The following is a 16,064-nucleotide window of genomic DNA, read 5'->3' on the forward strand; positions in this document are numbered from 1 at the left end:
ACTGAAAGAATAAGGAGCAGCTAGCGACCTTTTCTTACCCACACCCACATTTCATGGGGGCTAGGTGCGCTGCTTCTCCCCCGAGAAGGGAGATGCCACTCTCCCCAGAACAAGCTTGTGTGGACTTCATGGCGGTGCCAACCCCAGACTTCTTCATCGGTGCTCCCGGGGGAGCTGTGAAGAAGCACAGTTCGAGAGGCGAGTCATGGGTCTCCCTCTAGTGATCGTAGCTCCTGTTCTCCCTTTGCAGCCCTTATGCTGGTCTGCAGAGCCCGCAGCTGCTCCCGGGAAGTAATTTCGTCAAACACCGTGGAATTCTCTGACAGGAAAGGGGCTGCTACTCCGGGTGACTCGGCTTTGGAGTTCCTTTTTTCACAAACAGGCTAGCAAAGCCTGGGTTTGATGTGTCCCCAACTAGGAGGAACTCCAAAGAGCAGCACAGAGAAATGGCCCAAAGGCAACACTCAAGGTCATCTGGGAGGGATTAATCTGCTTGCCCAAGGATGTGGGCCTACCAAGTCATATGGTTTCATCTCTCTGATGCCTAGCTCAAAAGAAGAGGGAGGACAGCTGTCACCAAGTCTTCACTTGTGGAGGAAACGGCAGGGACAGAAAGGTGACTCGGTTTGGGACTGGCAAGATTGGAGCCAGGCGTAGAGCTTTCGCTTTCAGAGGCACCCACAGAACCATGTCCAACTTTGTGCGAGGTCCTGTGCTCAAGGGGTCAGAACTGTCGTCCCCGTTGGTCTCCCCTAGACGGGGCTACCCACTTGTTCTCAGGAGCCACTTATGGCTTCCAAATCTGTGCAAAGCCTTTTTGAATTCATGACTATTTCCTGCCTTGGGGTTTTGAGACCTGATCATTTGTTAAAATAATCAAGTCATCTCGGGTTAGAGCTAGAAGTGGCCTTAGGATTATCTAGTCTCCTTCTTTTTGCAAATAAATACTGAGGCTGAGGGGTGGGGGTGTTAGAAATAGGGCTGGGTCTCTTCCTGGCGGTACCCCTCGTCCTGTCTGCCCCCATCCTGGCTCAGGCTGGGCAGCCTGTGGCAGGCAGCATGGCTTCCTGGCTGTGAACCCACTGGCCGGCCTTTGCTGTGTTTTTGTGGTCTCTGCCAGGCCCTGATTCGGCCCCTTCCCGCAAGCCCTGCTTCATTCCGTGGCAGCCGGTTTGTTGAGCACTCACTCTGAACTCCTGGGCTCAGCCTCCCAGGAGGTGAGTGTTCCACAGCCATTGTCACCTGTGAGGAAACTGAGGCTCAAGAGCGTCCTTTAGCCATTGGCTCAAGGTTACATCCCAGGTAGAGGTGCAGAGCTAGGATTTACATCTTGAAATTCAGCTGTCATCTTAAATTTGGAGGCTGAGGTTGGGGTGGCAGCAGGATCGTGACCCGGCAGGGCCAGGAAAGGGGGTTCGGGGCAGCACACCTGCCAGTCGAGGGAGTGCCCCGCCGCGCGCCCCTCACCAGGCTCTAGCTGGAAACGACAACTTCAACCAGAGCGCGCTCACGCGCCCACGACACAGCCATTCATGCTTCGGGTACACATTCCCCTTAATTGCCAAGCCTCCCAATTAACGTGGGTTGCTGTGTCTGGTGCTGGGTTATTTTCCCGTTCCCCTCCGTTTACTATTTCAGAGAGACACTAGCTCTGTCACTGTGTGTGTCTCGCTGCCTTCCCACCCTCCCCAGAGGAAAACCAAAAGGCAGCAGCTGGTGGCAAAGCCCGAGCGCGGGCCCGCCCCCTCGGCGGGCTCCTGTTGCTCCTGGCGCGCGCCCGCCCTTGGAGAGGCGCCCTCCCTCACCCCCCAGGAGCCGGGAGCCGAGGGGCTGCGCGCGCGACGCGGGCCGGTGACACCGCGGCCGCCTGGGCCCCCCCTTCCCGCCCCAGCTCGGCCCGGCCGAGCCCCGCCCCCCTCTCCCACACGCGCCGGCCGCGCAGCTCCCGCCCGCCCGCGCGCCCCAGCCCTGCGCAGGAGGGGAGGCGGGAAACACGCGAGAGCCTCGCCCACCGCCCTGCCCCCAGCCCCGCCACTCCCAGGCTCCTCGGACTAGGCGCGTCCTCTGGGGATTGTCTCCGAGGGGCCCGCGCTGCGCAGGTAAGCGGCGGCGCGGGGCGGGGGGTGGGCAAAGTTGGGCTCCTCTTCCGAGGAGGGCGCGAGGCCGGGGTGGGGACCGGTCGCCGCGCCCGGAGCGGCCGGGTTTTGTTTGTTTCTGTAGGTGTGAGCGGCCCTCGCGGACTCGCGGCGGCCTGGGGGCGGCGGAAACGCGCGGGGGCCCGTAAACACCGAGGTGGTCGTCGGAAGAGGAGCGCGGCCTCCTTGGGGAGGATGGTCGTGGCGGTAGGGGCGAAGCTGGTGGCCGGCAGCGCACTCGCCGCTGCCTGAAGCTTGGGGCTTCGGTGTTTGGGAGAAAGGGAAGGGGCAGCTCCCACCCTGTATCCAGCGGGAGTTTCCCCTTTGTTACTGGGAGGCTGTGGACACTTGAGTGGAGCGTGGGCATGTGAAGACGGGGAGGTGGCTGGATGCGAGCGTAGACACACCAGCAACACAAAATGGGGCGGCTGGTTTGGTGCTTGGGGGGGCATGGGGGCTGGGGCTGGGCGGTGGACAAGAGGATGGGGGGAAAGGTAAAGAAGGGCTGGGGTTCCAGAGCATGGGATTCATGACAGTGTCTGCATTGGTGTTTTTGTTTTTTTTTTCCTCCTTCTTGTTTATCCAGCCCTGTTTTCTTCCAGGGGGCCTTCCTCATCCCCCATTCTCCCCTTTCCTCATGCCCAGCCCCTTTCCCCAGCAGGGCTGGCCCTGGCAGAACCTCCCCCATTGTGTCTCCCTGGGCTTCTGTGGACAGTTGGAAGAGCGGCCGGGCTCCTGGCGCTTGTTTCTGGCTCTTACAAGTGGTGGCTGGTTAGAGAAAGCATCCGAGGGTGGGAGCAGCCACGCTGGAGAAATGGGCCTGGTCAGGCCCCTGCTGCCAACCCTCAGACATGGGGGGCTGGCTGCTGTGCCTTCTGTCCACCAACTTGGCCTCTGTCTCCACTTTCTTTGTCTCCTGGGCGTTGTGCTCTCTAGCTGGGCCTGGGTTTCCAGGTTTGGAGATGGATCAGTGGGCAGCCCATGTCCTCTATGCAAGGACCCCCACCCCGGGGGTCCAGCGCCCTCATATTGTGTATGTGTGGATGTGTGTGTCTGTTTCTGCAACTTAGCCTTTTGCACGTGACCTCCCTGGTAGTTGCCATGGAAACTCCTCTTCAATTCCCAGCCTCCCTTCCTTTTTCCTGCCCATTCCTCACCTCCATATCTCCTCCCCTCCCCCAACATGGTTGCCTGGATACTGGTTATCCTTGGCTTCTCTGGTGGGAGACCCTGGACAGCTAGCTCCCACGTGGGACTGAGGTGGCTGCGTACCCCCTCCAGTCCTCCTGACTGCACGTCACAAACTGCCCCTAACACCGAGACACATATACACGCATACCGTGTTACACACGCTCTCACACACACACACAGCACGCATTCTGTTGTGCCACACACTCCATCAGCATGCTGCACATACATGTATATCCTACCAGGTACACTACATGCACGCCAAATTCACCGCACACAGACCACAAGGGAACATAGCACGCTCAGTGCCACGCACACCGCCCCACCATCCTGCTGTGTGCGCTCTCACACACACCAACCATAACACACACACACACACACACACACACGACTTCTAAATAGGTCTCGAGCTGGAAGAGAGGGCGGTTTTCTCCCTCATGTAGCTCTGTGCTGGCGAGTGTGTGTAGGGAAAAGCTCAGGAGGGCCAGAAGGAAGACATCTCCCCAGGAACCCTGTGGAAGCAGGTAGAGAGAAATGCACTTCCAGATTCCCTCAAAGAGGAGTCCCTCTCCTAGGTCCTCGACTCAAGAGGCTCAACACAGACCAGAAATTCAACCCCTCCTCTGCTGCTTTCTCCCGGCCCTGACCCCGAGAAAGCCTGAGTCTCCTGGCCCGAGCTGGCCGTCTCCTCTCAGCCCCCGAGTCTTCCTGGTTAACAGGATCTGGCAGCTCCGGGACCAGCAGAAGGCTCAGAGCCACCACACGGGAGGGAGGACAGGTTGTGGCTGAGCAAGAGAGCAAAGAGGGTGGGAGAGGGCAGGGAGAGGACAGAGTAGAGACGCCACTGGGAGGAGAGGGAAGCCAGGAAGAGTGGGAAGGAGAGGAGCTAGGCAGTAAGACGGTATGAGTTGGGTGATCTGCTCCTGTTGGGGGTCCGGCACCCCTTTCTCCTTTAGGCACATTTTCCTGCTTCTTAGGGCTCCTCCAGCCACGTCTGTGCATCTAGGAGAGGAAGCCGGTTTGCAAAGGGCTCCTGCATTTCTAGGGCTTTCCAAGACCCGTGGCTTCTGTGGTGTTCGGGTGGTAGACGCCAGAGGGTGGACTCACCTTCCTGGCCTCTGTGTGCTTTTTGGACTGATGGAGGGTGCATTTCACCCAATCATCCAATGAATTGTTCTAAGTACCTGCCAGGTGTTAATTGCTGGGGACACTCGGGCAAGGAAGAAGAGAATCCTAGGTTTCTCAGAGCCCGAGAGGCCTGGAGGGAACGTCCACTCAGGACATCGTGTAGCTGAGAAGACAGGCTCAGAAGTGATCATGCACCCAGTGGTGGCTGAGGCCTTCTGGCAGCTCAGCCAGTATTGGTGACACACACTCCCATCCCACGTCTCTTGTCTTCTTTTCTCTCTTGCCAGCAGTCCTCTGGGGACTGAGATGTCCCTTCCAAACGGGTGGGTGCCCAAGGTGGGTACCCTAGTGAGCAAAGAGCCTGCTCCATTATATTGACTGGGAGGGTGTGGGAAGGAGAGGGAGGGGAGAAAGAGCAGTTCCTTAGGCGCTGGAAGCTTCCCTCAGCCTCAGGTAAGCCAGCCCACCTGCATTGAGAGCACAGGCTCCCCTGCCCCCGAGCCCTGTCGGGCTTAGCTGGCTGCCATCTGGAGGGCAGACTGTGCCAGGCAGCCCCTAGGACTCACTGTCTAACAAATCACCCACCTGCCTCTGTCCCAGCGCCTGAGCGCCCCGGAGGAAGCAAAGCAGTCTTGACAGGCACCCCCCGGAAGCAGAGAGCCGGTGGCATAAAGGCTACAAGCCCGGAGGCACAGACCCAGGTTCTAGTCCTGGCTCTGCCCCGAGGGCAAGTGCATTCATTCCACACATATCCTTTTGGACGCAAACAGGGCTTTTCGGGGACGTCAGAAATGGTTTAGATTGATTTCAAGCAGGTGAAAGCCTCCACAATCTTAGACCTGCTGTTTCCACATCTGTCAATAAGGGGGTTAGATTCCATGATTTCTAAGGCAATTCTTCCTCTAATTTTTGTAGCTTATACAGTCTTGAAAGAGAGCCCTTTTCTCTCCAGGTGCCAAATGGTACTCATTATTTCGTAATGCAGGGCTGCCACTGAGCTGAGCAGGAAAGGGGCTGGTCTCTGGTTCCTTTGGAGAAAGCCTCCTGCTCCAGCCAGTCGGACAGGAGGTGCTCCAGAAGCTGAAACCTGGTTTTCTTCCTTCCGGCTGCGGGAGCCGGCCCCTCGTAGACACTGGTCTACCTGTCCTGTTGTGCCAGGATAAAAACAGGCTGGGAAGAGTGTTGAAAGAGCTGGCCTCTGGAGAGGAGGAGATCCAGGGTGACCAGTCATGGGTCTGTGAAGTGCTGGGGAGAGAGAGCCTTTGGCCAGCTAGTCAGTGGCCAGAGTTGCTGAGCGCGGCCCTCTGTCCATGATGAACAGCAGAGTGTCTCACGCCCAGACAAAAGCCTGGAACCAGGTTGGCAGTATCCTCTCGGCTCTGGAATAGGAGGGAGGAGGGAGGACCTTGACCTGGGGAAGTACGGAGTCAGCTTGGAGCCCGCACAGGAACATATTTGTTACAAAGATATTCAGGGCGGAAAGCCGGCAGGGGAAGGGACCATGTAGTCCAGGAAGGTGGCTAGGGCTCTGGGGACCAGGCTGGGCCATGGGAATGTGGCTGTTCCCGCTGCTCAGAATATCTGACTTGGGCCAGAGGGGGCTGAGAAGGAGGGATTTGGAATGAGAGTGACCCCCACACAGCCAGAGGGCAAAGCCAGGCCTTTGAAGAGACCAGAGGCCAAGGTCTTAAATTCATTCACGGCCTCCTTTTAACAAACGTCCACTGAGTCCCTGGAACGCATTGGGCTGGGTGGGCTTCTCAGGGCCCAGCGGGGCTGAGCCCTGCTGCTCAGCGGGACCGGCTGCTTTGCCCTGTCCCTTCCTCCCACCTAGACGGCACTCAGCAGGAAGGGCCTGGCACTCATGCACACGTGGGCTCACACACTCACACGCTTTCCCTTTCTGACACATACCTAACCTTCCATCCCTCGCCCACACACCCTCTCACCTCGCCCAGCCGCAGTCTCACACCCAGGCCATTGTGACGGCCCCTTTCCTTGCTCTGTCAGCCCCGATCCACTTCCCCAGTGATCCTGCAGATGGGGTCCCGCTACATCACACCTCCCTTGGCTCTCCCTTGTCCATTAACAAGGACAGGTGCCGGGCACTGGTGCTCAGGCTCTCATAACCTGGCCACAGCCATGCTCCCAGCACTGTCCCCAGATGGTCATCCCTGGCCTTGTATTTGCCTCCGGTCTGCCTGCACTCAGGCCCTGCCCGGAATGAGCCCTCACTCTGGCCCTGCTGAGCAGGGGCTGGTGGCCTTGGGAGACACACAGACTTGGGTTTTAATCTGGATTCTGATGCTTCCTACTTTTCTTAACTTTCTAAGCCTCGGTTTCCGTATCTGTCAGATGAGCGTGAGGATAATCAGGGTTGGCTCTGTAAGGTGCTTCGCGTGGTCCTGGCGTTTAGTGAACAGTAGATATTAGCTGCTCTGATGATAACGATGAGAGTAATGACATTATTATCATGAGACTGGAGTAACTATTATTACATCAGCCTTCGAGGCTCCTCTCAAGTGCTCATTCTTTCAAATAGTTTTTCCGAATTCCCAGCAAACAGAAATGCTTTCCTCCTGCCTGGCCTGCTGAACGCCCTGGTGATTCTTTCCCGAGAGTGCGCAGCTCACCGTGCGTGCATTTTACTGACTTGCACACGTGCCTTCTCCCCCCAACCTTCCTGACGTCTTCAAAGGCAAGGTCTGTCCCCCCCACGGTGCCCGGCATGGCGCTGGACACATGGAGAAAGTCCAATGGGCATGTGTGAACTGAGCATATGGGAAAAAGTCCTCACCCACCAGGAGGTGTGGAAAGCCCACTCGTCCCTCGGAGCTGTCACCCTGCCTGTCCCTCACACCCAGGTGCACACCACATGCTCCTAAGGCGTGTGCTCCTTTATGCCCGTGTGTCATCTCCGCGTGCCCAGTTTCTTTGGTAGAGTCCAGAAGACAAGAATTTGCCCCCATCTGAGGGCTGGAGGATAGGAAAGGTCTGACGTCAGTGGAGGGAAGGAAGCTGTTTCATCATACCATTTTGGTGACAGAGCCCCAGAGAGCCGAAATGAGGCAGTAGAAGAGAGCAGGGCGCTGAGGGAGGTTTTAAATTCTTTAAAAATCCTATGTAGAAGTTCAGGTTGTTCAGAGCTTGGATTGGCTTATAACTACAAGGGGAATGATCCCGCACGTCCATTCCCTGCATCCTTGACATTTCTTGAACAGCTACTGTGCTAAGTGTTAGAGCTCCAGAGATGCCTAGAATGTGCCTCTGCCCCCAAGGAGTTCATAGTCTGATGGGGGAGACACAGGCTAGTGATGGCAGGGCAGGACGTGGGAAGAGGTGGGGGCCTTGGCTCAGGGGGAGCAGGGGAAGGAGGGTGTGTGGCAGGAGGGAGGGACAGTGTGTTTCCTGCAGTGAAGGCAAACAAGGTTGGGTCCATCCTCCCTACATGCACATGCACCCACCTTCACCGTCTGGAGCTAGGGCCAGTTCTAGGTGTGCAGGCCCGTGGGTCAGGGTTTGTCCCCAGGCCACTGCCACCGTGAAGCAAGACAGTGTGAATATATGCAAAGCACTCTGTGGGCTCAAACACGCAGGCCAGAGCTGTGCTGTCTAGGAGCCGTGCAAGGGGGCTGGCCAAGCAGCCTGGTCCTGTGGTCTGACTGTGGGTGGGGTGACGTGGGCCTGGCCCCAGGCCTCTGGCCCTGGCAGCTGCTCCGAGTTTCTGTTTCTGCCTCTGGGACTGCTTGTCTGGCCTCCCTTGAAGGGGCCTTTGTCAGCAGCCATGCGGAGTAGGTGATCCCGTGGCTGGCCTGACTCACTCACGTCTGCCCAGCCGGCTGGGGCTCTGGCCCGGGGCTTCTGTGCAGATTCCCCGGAACTGGATGGCGTTTCCCAGGGGGATGAGGCCCGGGCCCCCATGCTTGCCAGCAGCAGGCAGCAGCCCCGCTCCCTGACTCACTCTGGGCAGCGTGTGTCATCGGGCTGCGCCGGAGCCGGCCACACGGTCCTGCTGCGCCCACCTGCCTCGGAGGGCTGTTCGGAGCAGCCCGCGGGGTGAGGGCTGGCGTGGCGCCCCGAAGACCCCCGGCTAGCACTGACGGTGGGCTGACAGCAGGGCACCGTGCCCCCTGCTGGTGGATCAGCTTGGGGTCTTTCCAGAGAAACTTTTAGAAACTAGGCCTATGTGTGTGACTTATGAACTCTGTGTCTCCCTTTCTAAGGAAAGGGCCTTGTTTCTTTTCATGGTTGCTCCTTTTCATTTGACCACGTTTCTCTTCCACAGAAGGAACTCCACATTAAAGACAAGGTGCCTCTGGGTTAAAAGAATAAGTCCTCTCTGCATAATAGAGGAGCTTTGTCCCTCCCACGCGCCCTGGGCAGCCAGACTGGATTGGGTCTGGGCTCTAGAGAAACAGCTTTGAGGCCTGGGGACCTGTGGAGCCACCAGCCTCCCAGCTGTGGGGGCACCATCCTTCTCCATGAGAGAAGGAGGGTGGGGGGCAAACCGAGAGCTGGCGCCCCTCGGGGAGGCCCGCCTGAGGGCCCTGCAACGCAATGAGGGGGACCCAGTAGGAAGGAGCCACCCCGGGAGGGGTCAGCCTGATGGTCTGGGCCCGAGGTCCCTGCCACGCATGTAGGCTGTACAGCTGCCCTGGGGCAGTGCAGCGAACTCAGTAACATGTCGCAGCCCTGTGAGCCCCCTCGGGCCTGCTCCAGCATTGCCACCCTCTGCTCTCTCCTCGGTCCCAGGCTTTGAGTCCTCTTTGTTCATCAGCCCCTCTTTGGAACTTCGTAAAGGGGCCAATCTTCCCAAGCTAGGTTATTAAACAGAGTAATTGGTGTTTAATGTTTATTTGAAGGGCACTTAAAATGCAAATCAAGGGAGAAGGTTGCGATTTTCTCTGGAGGCCACAGAGCCATCAGTGACCTCTGGCTGGACTCAAAGCACTTGCTTTAAATGCAGCTTTAAAAGCCTTTGCTGGATTTTGGCTCTGTGGTTCTGAACCGTGAAAGCCTAGCTCCTATTACAGGAGCGTTAGACGCCATGAACAGGGCACAGGGCTCCACACTGCTTGCCAGGAAGGTGAGCAGATGTGGGAGCAATGGGATGGGTCTGGGGGCTGTTTTGCTTTTAACCGAACTTAAAATTTTGTATTATTTTTTTTAACAGATTTGATTTTTGGGGGAACAGGGTTAGGGTTAGGGGTACAGAACAATTATAGATTTGCAGAAGTATTGAGCAGATCGTACAGAGGGAGCCAACATAATCCCCCCTGTACGCAGTTTCCCCAAGTTTTTTTTTTTTTTAAGATTATATTTATTTGACAGAGAGAAAGAGAGAGAGGGCACAAGCAGGGGGAGCGGCAGGCAGAGGGAGAAGCAGGCTCCCCCTGCTGAGCAGGGAGCCTGATGTGGGGCTCGATCCCAGAACCCCAGGATCATGACCTGAGCCAAAGGCAGTTGCTTAACCAACTGAGCCACCCAGGTGCCCTTAGTTTCCCCATCTTTTAACATCTTATGTTCGTGTGGTACGTCTGTCACAACTGAGGAATCAACACTGATTCATTATTATTAACTAGAGTCCGTACTTAATTCAGATTTCTCTAGTTTTTCCCTCCCGTCCCTTTTCTGTCCCAGGATCCCATCTGGAGTAGCACATTACGTTTAGTCATTCTGTCTCTGGCTCTTCTTGGCTATGACCGTTTCACACACTTGCCTGGTTTTTTGATGACCTTGACAGTTTTGAGGAGGATGGGTCATGCATATCGTAGGATACCCCTCGGCCTTGGGTTTGTCTGATGGTTTTCTCATGATTCGACTGGGCTTATGGGTTTGGGGAGGAGAATCACAGAGGTGAAATGCTATTTTCATCGTACCACATCAACATCAAGGGTACGTACTATCAGTGTGAATCGTCACTGTTGATGTCGACAGGACTGGGTTTTCAGGCCCTTTCAGAGCCCCCTCCTCCCCCAACACAATTTCCAGGGTCCCGTGATTAGAGCTGTGCTCGTTCACACATCAGTCTGTCAACTAGCACTCGCTGGCTAGCTGTACCGTCTCAGGTCTTGCAAGTCCTAGGGCAGCACAGAGACTCTGCAGCCAGGACGGCCTCGTTAAGGAGAGCATACAACAGAAAGTGCTCTGTGCCAGATCTGTGCTGATGACAGGCAACAGGTGCTCGCTGGGTCTGGGGAAAGACGTGTACCGTTCTGTTCCTAGGCTGCAGTAGTAGTTGGACAAAGACAACTTTCCCAACCTTGGCTGTGCATCAGGGAAGGGCATTCTTTGTGGTGGGAACAGAATACACAGGGGCCAGAAGATCAGTGAACCCTTGGCAGGAGACAGGCGTCGACTGCCTTAGCAGAAAGTCTGGGAGAAGATACTGGAAGGGAAGAAAAGGGATAGACCTGGAGGCATTTATATGCCACAATTAAAAGTTTCTATTTTTAAAAAATGAATGGGATGCTGGGGCATCATGAATGTGTTTGAGTGGGAAGTGATTGGAATACCAGTGAGGCAGATTAATCAGGCAGCAGTCAGTCTGTGCCAGACAGATGGGCAGGAAGGGGTTGAAGGTGGGGGCAGCTTTTGTCCTATGAGGCAAGCTCCTGCAGCCACCAGGGGAGCAGCAGTGAAGGTTCTGGAATAGAGTGAGCAACAGAAGAGAAGCCCAGATCAGAGAGAGATTGCAGGAGTCAGCATGGCCTGGACTCTGCCCGAGATATGGTGTAGAGGCTGGGAGGCTAGGAGGCTGGGAGGAAACCCCGTGGACTGGGTTAGATCGTAAGCTCCTGGAGGGACTGTGACATTCTAGTACCTTCAGCAATCGTTCCCGGGCAAAAGTAGGTGGTTAGTAAAGGTTTATTAACTTAATTCCTGGAAGGATAATAGTGCCATTCCTTCCAAAGTTACACCTTGTTGCAACGTTACCTTTCTTTGCTTTACCTTCGTGTGGGCAGATCGCAGCTGTTTGGAAACCAATCTGATTTAAAGACTCAGACGACAATGGACGTGACCTTTAGGATTAGAAGTTATTTACCTTTGAAAAGAAGCATGTGGTGAAATTAGAACATCTTCCCTTGGGAGAATGTTGTGGGTGCGGCTCTGTTTTGGAGGGGGAGCGGTCTTCAGTTCTATAGCCTGATCGAATTCTGAGCCACACCAGAGAAAGAGGGATCAGCGGCCGGGCAGCCCACTCTGAAAGGAGTTCCGTTGGCTTCCCCAAACCCCGATGGACAGGATCACCTTCAGCTGGCCTGGGACACTGCGGCTGCAGCCCGCATGTGCCGATGTTATGCAGGGCAGAGCTCCTTAAGGGGCAGAGACTGAGGACAGAGACCAGGGTGCTTCAGCTGGGCGGGAGAGGGCAGAACTGTGAGCTGCTGGGGTCCGGCAGTGGTTGACGGGCCAGGCCTCCCCTCTCCTGGGTCCCAGCCTTACCCTGATGTTGGTGATCGTGGGCAGAGTCCAGCAAACAAAAGTGATATTTTGCATGCTGAAGTTAGACAGACCTAGCTAACGTCATTTGGGGTATTCTCACCCTGGTTTTTCTCTGGCCCGGGTCAGAACACTCCCATCAGGGGAGTCCAGCTTGGGCTTGGGTCAGGGTCAGCATTTTCATTTCCCTGAGTCCGCACACATGGCCACACCGGCCAGGGAAGCGGCCAGAAAGGATGGAAGGAAAAGAAAGAAAAGAGCTGTCGTGTCAGAGCTGAGCTCTGTACCAGGCAAACAGGACTACTCTTTAAGCATCAACTGTTGCTATTATGACTTTTATCACCCCCCAACTCCTTCCTCAGCTGCCCCTTCATGTTCTACCTTCTCGTGGGAAATGGGGAAGAGAAAGAGAGAAGGAGCCAGAGCCGGTGGGCAAAGGGCACTGGTCCCCTCCTCTCACTTCCCTGCCTTCTTCCTCTAGCCTTCCTCCAGCCCATGGGGCACGGTTAGCTTTGGGCACCCACAGAGTTAGGAGCCGATGCCTGTGATGCCACTGTTCTCCGTGGGGCTTTGGGCAAGTCAGCTGACCGTGGGCCTTGCCTCTTCTGATCTCTAAAATGGCAGATACCCGACATCACCTGTGCTTGTGTTAACCCTTTGAGCTGGTCTTGGGAGGTTGTCTGGGAAGCAGGCTGTCTTACAAATGGTCAGCATCAACAACACCGCCATCGCCACCCCTGGCCCCTTCGGCCGCCATGGGCAGGGATCAGGAGCAGGGTGGGTGGAACACACAGCAGCCACAGGTATACTCGGGGGTCTGGGGTGGAAGAGTCTCCGTCTCAGTATATCTTGTCCCAATGCCCCCTAAACCCAAGAGGCAGGAGGATTAGGGCTGCCTTAGGCATGGTACCCTGGTTTTGCAGAAGTCCGCTTGGCCCTGCCCCTGAGTCTCAGGGCCCGGCCCTCCCAGGGAGATACACTGAAGGCACTTCTCATGGAGACAGTGGCTTCTCCCAGAAGGACTTTGGGTTTGGAGGAAGATTGGGCATTGGGGACCGTGCCTTCCATTGGGCAACATCCCTGTAGCCAGTGCGGGGCGGGGGGAGGGGAAGACTCCAGATGTTCTCCCCAGGAGTGGCAGCTGTCTATTGACTTCCTCCTCACACTCCCCCGGCCCCCGGCCCCCTGCCCCCAGTGCATTTTCCTTTCTTGGATCTTTGGAGCATCTGACTAGGACATGCAGGGCTAGGGTAGAGGCAATGGAGGCAGGCCTGGGGGGACGGGGGGGAGGCCCACGATGGCCTCACAGGGAGGACAGCGGCCTGGAGGCTTGTTTGAGCTTTCTCCAGAGCAGATTGTCTTGTCTCTTAGCCGTCCCTGCCTCTCTGCTCTGCCACCCGTGTCCCTCCTTTTCCCTGCCTCGAATTTGATCTCTGCTGGGACTCTGGCCCTGGCTGACCTCCGTTCATTGTGCGGCCGTTTCTTGGTCTCTCCTCTGCCAGCCTCTCCCGTACTTCCCTTTGGGTGCGTTCCCTGTTTACTTTCTCTTCCTCTGGGATTTCCTTCCTCTTCTGCTGCCTCGGGCCCCCTGTGTATCTCGCTGCTGTGTCTCTGGACGGGGACTGCCCCGTTGTGGACGATGCATCACCAGCCCTGGCTGCCTCAGTGGGCCTGCTCTCCTCATGCCACCTGGCTGAGGCCGTGGGTGACAGTGGTGGTGTTTTGAGGGGCAGGACAAGGCAGTGGCTCTGGGGGGCCTTTTGAGCCGTCCAGCCCCGTTCTGCCTGTGTCTGCTGTAGGCCAAGGCCCCTCCCCGCCGGTCAGGAGGACGCTGGAGCCTTCCATGAGCTGGAGGAAGGCTGGAGGAAGAAGGCAGGGAAGTGAGAGGAGGCGACCAGGGCCCTTTGCCCACCGGCTCTGGCTCCTTCTCTCTTTCTCTTCCCCATTTCCCACGAGAAGGAAGAGCATGAAGGGGCAGCTGAGGAAGGAGTTGGGGGGTGATAAAAGTCATAATAGCAACAGTTGATGCTTAAAGAGTAGTCCTGTTTGCCCGGCACAGAGCTCAGCTCTGACACGACAGCTCTTTTCTTTCTTTTCTATTCTTTTTTAAAAGATTTTATTTATTTATTTGACAGAGAGAGAGAGAGAGAGAGAGAGGGCACAAACAGGGGGAGGGGCAGAGGGAGAGGGAGAAGCACACCCCCGCCCGCCGAGCAGGGAGCCTGACATGGGGCTGGATCCTAGGAACCTGGGATCATGACCCTAGCGAAAGGCAGATGCTTAACAGACTGAGCCACCAAGGTGCCCCGTGACAGCTCTTTTCATTGCAAGCAGCAGAAACCCAACTCCATCTTGGTTAGACAAGGCAGGTATCCTATTCAGAGCCAAACTGCAGGATGGGCAGTGCTGGTGTGGGAGCTGGTAGGCCAGAGCACACCCAGCACCGACCCGCTCCCTTCTCCACACACCTCGTTCCCTGCCAGCTCTTCCCCTGTGGGCAGCTGGCTGACACCCCCACAGCCTCCCTGACCCCCACACCTCATGGCTTGGCAGCTTTGACCCTTCCTTCCTTGGTTCCTGTGATGGGATGGCCCCTGGAGGAACACTTGAAGTCTCAGACCCACTCCTTCTCACTAGGACACCTAGAGGGTTGGGGTGGGGGAGGGTCCCTCTCCCCTCCAGAAGGAGATGACCTTCTCAGAAAGGAAGGGTGTCGGCAGACTGGCCATAATCGTCCATGCACAAAAGTGATTTCTCCTCATCCTCACGGCTCCTGAGATGCATATAATTATTCTTGTTCTATGCTTCAGAAGCAAAGGCTCCAAGACGTAGAGTAACTTGTTCAAGGCCACAAAACCACTGAGTGGCAGAGTGGCAGGATAGTAGAGTGGTTTAGAGCAAGGACTCTGGAGCCAGATTGCTTGGGTTTAAATCCAGGCTCTGCTGCTTTCCAGCTCTGGGACTTTGGGCCAGTTACTTCACGTTCCTGGCCTCAGTTTCTCCATCTGTCTAATGGGGATGATCCTCATCATGGCCACTTTCTAGAACTGCTGTAAGGGTTAAATGAGTTAGGATATTTAAACCACTGAGAGGAGTTCTTGGCGCAACACAAATGCACCCTAATCAGCTGTGAAATTCTGTAATCTGTTGAAAAAAAAAATCACCCTCCTGAGTAAACAGCTCTCTATCCAACAAGGGACTATAAATTCTCCCTCAAGGGCGAGCTGGCAGGCAGTGTCTACTCGCTGTATGAATATGGATGAAGCTCACGATGCTGGGGAGCTTGGTTGGTGGCGTTCACTCAGAGGCCCTCTGTTGAGGCCTCCTGTGCAGAGCTCAGCCCACTGGGCCAGGGTAGCAGCAAAGAACAGGGTGGCCGCTGCCTGGGGAGGTGGGCCCCCTTCTCCCTGGGCAGCTGCAGTGCAGGTGGCCCCCCGAGAGGATGTGAACCCTCCCCTGGGATGAGTCCTGGGTTTCCAGGAGGAAGCGGACCCTTCCGCCACCAGCAGGGAGGCTGACAAAGCTGAGTTGGAGTCTAGAATCCTGTCACTTGCCAGGGGATCACTCTTTCTCCACCTTAGTTTCTTGGCCTTTAAAATGGGTTTGATGGTAATACATACCTCATAGGCTATTTGTCATGATTATTATTACCCCCTCTTATGCCAGTCCAGGCCCCTAGATTGGGCGTCAGATATGGGGTTCCCATCTCAGACTTTTTAGTTCCTCACATTTCCTTCCATGGAATTTATAGAAGGACTCCTATGTTCCAGGCACACCTTTGTCCCCAGCGCCAAACTCCCAGTTGCCAGCACCCTGCTCATTCCTACCATCGAGTTCACTGCTCATTACCACCTAGAAGACTCCCTTGTCTCCTCCACCTTCCCTTTCACACTCTGGTCAAGGCCGTGCTCCAGGGGATGTGCAGTGTGAGCGGGGCCTGGGCTGTGTATGTGCTTTAAGAAACTCCAGCCCTGAGCGTCCATCTTCAGGAGGTCCGTGTTCTGCAGCCCTCAGCTCCGGGCCCCCCTGGCTCGTGTGCGTGGACCCGGGGTAGAGGCCAACTGGCCTGGGACGGGGGGTGGGCCGGGCTGCACAGAGGCGTCTGGGCAGGGAGGCTGCAGTTAGCCTTGTAGGAGGAAGCCTCGTGGCCATAGGAGGAAGGGGGTTCTG

At 56.3% G+C, this 16,064-nt stretch overlaps 1 protein-coding gene across 4 annotated transcripts in view; it reads left to right on the forward strand.

Annotated features, from left to right (window-relative positions):
- The window catches only part of FXYD6 (FXYD domain containing ion transport regulator 6), a 36,867-nt gene that overhangs the window by 2,626 nt on the left and 18,177 nt on the right, over window positions 1–16,064 (forward strand). Inside the window, exon 1 of one of the 4 annotated variants that reach the window (XM_040631178.1) lies at window positions 1,949–2,099. The exons of 2 other annotated variants lie outside the window; for them this stretch is intronic. The gene's annotated coding sequence lies outside the window, so the exon portion shown is untranslated. Of the gene's footprint in view, window positions 1–1,948; window positions 2,100–16,064 lie in introns of those variants that run through there. One more of the 4 variants, XM_040631176.1, reaches the window with a different exon arrangement.

The sequence above is a fragment of the Ursus maritimus genome, unplaced genomic scaffold, assembly GCF_017311325.1.
Source record: "Ursus maritimus isolate PB19 unplaced genomic scaffold, ASM1731132v1 scaffold_16, whole genome shotgun sequence".
NCBI classification, from domain to species: domain Eukaryota; kingdom Metazoa; phylum Chordata; class Mammalia; order Carnivora; family Ursidae; genus Ursus; species Ursus maritimus.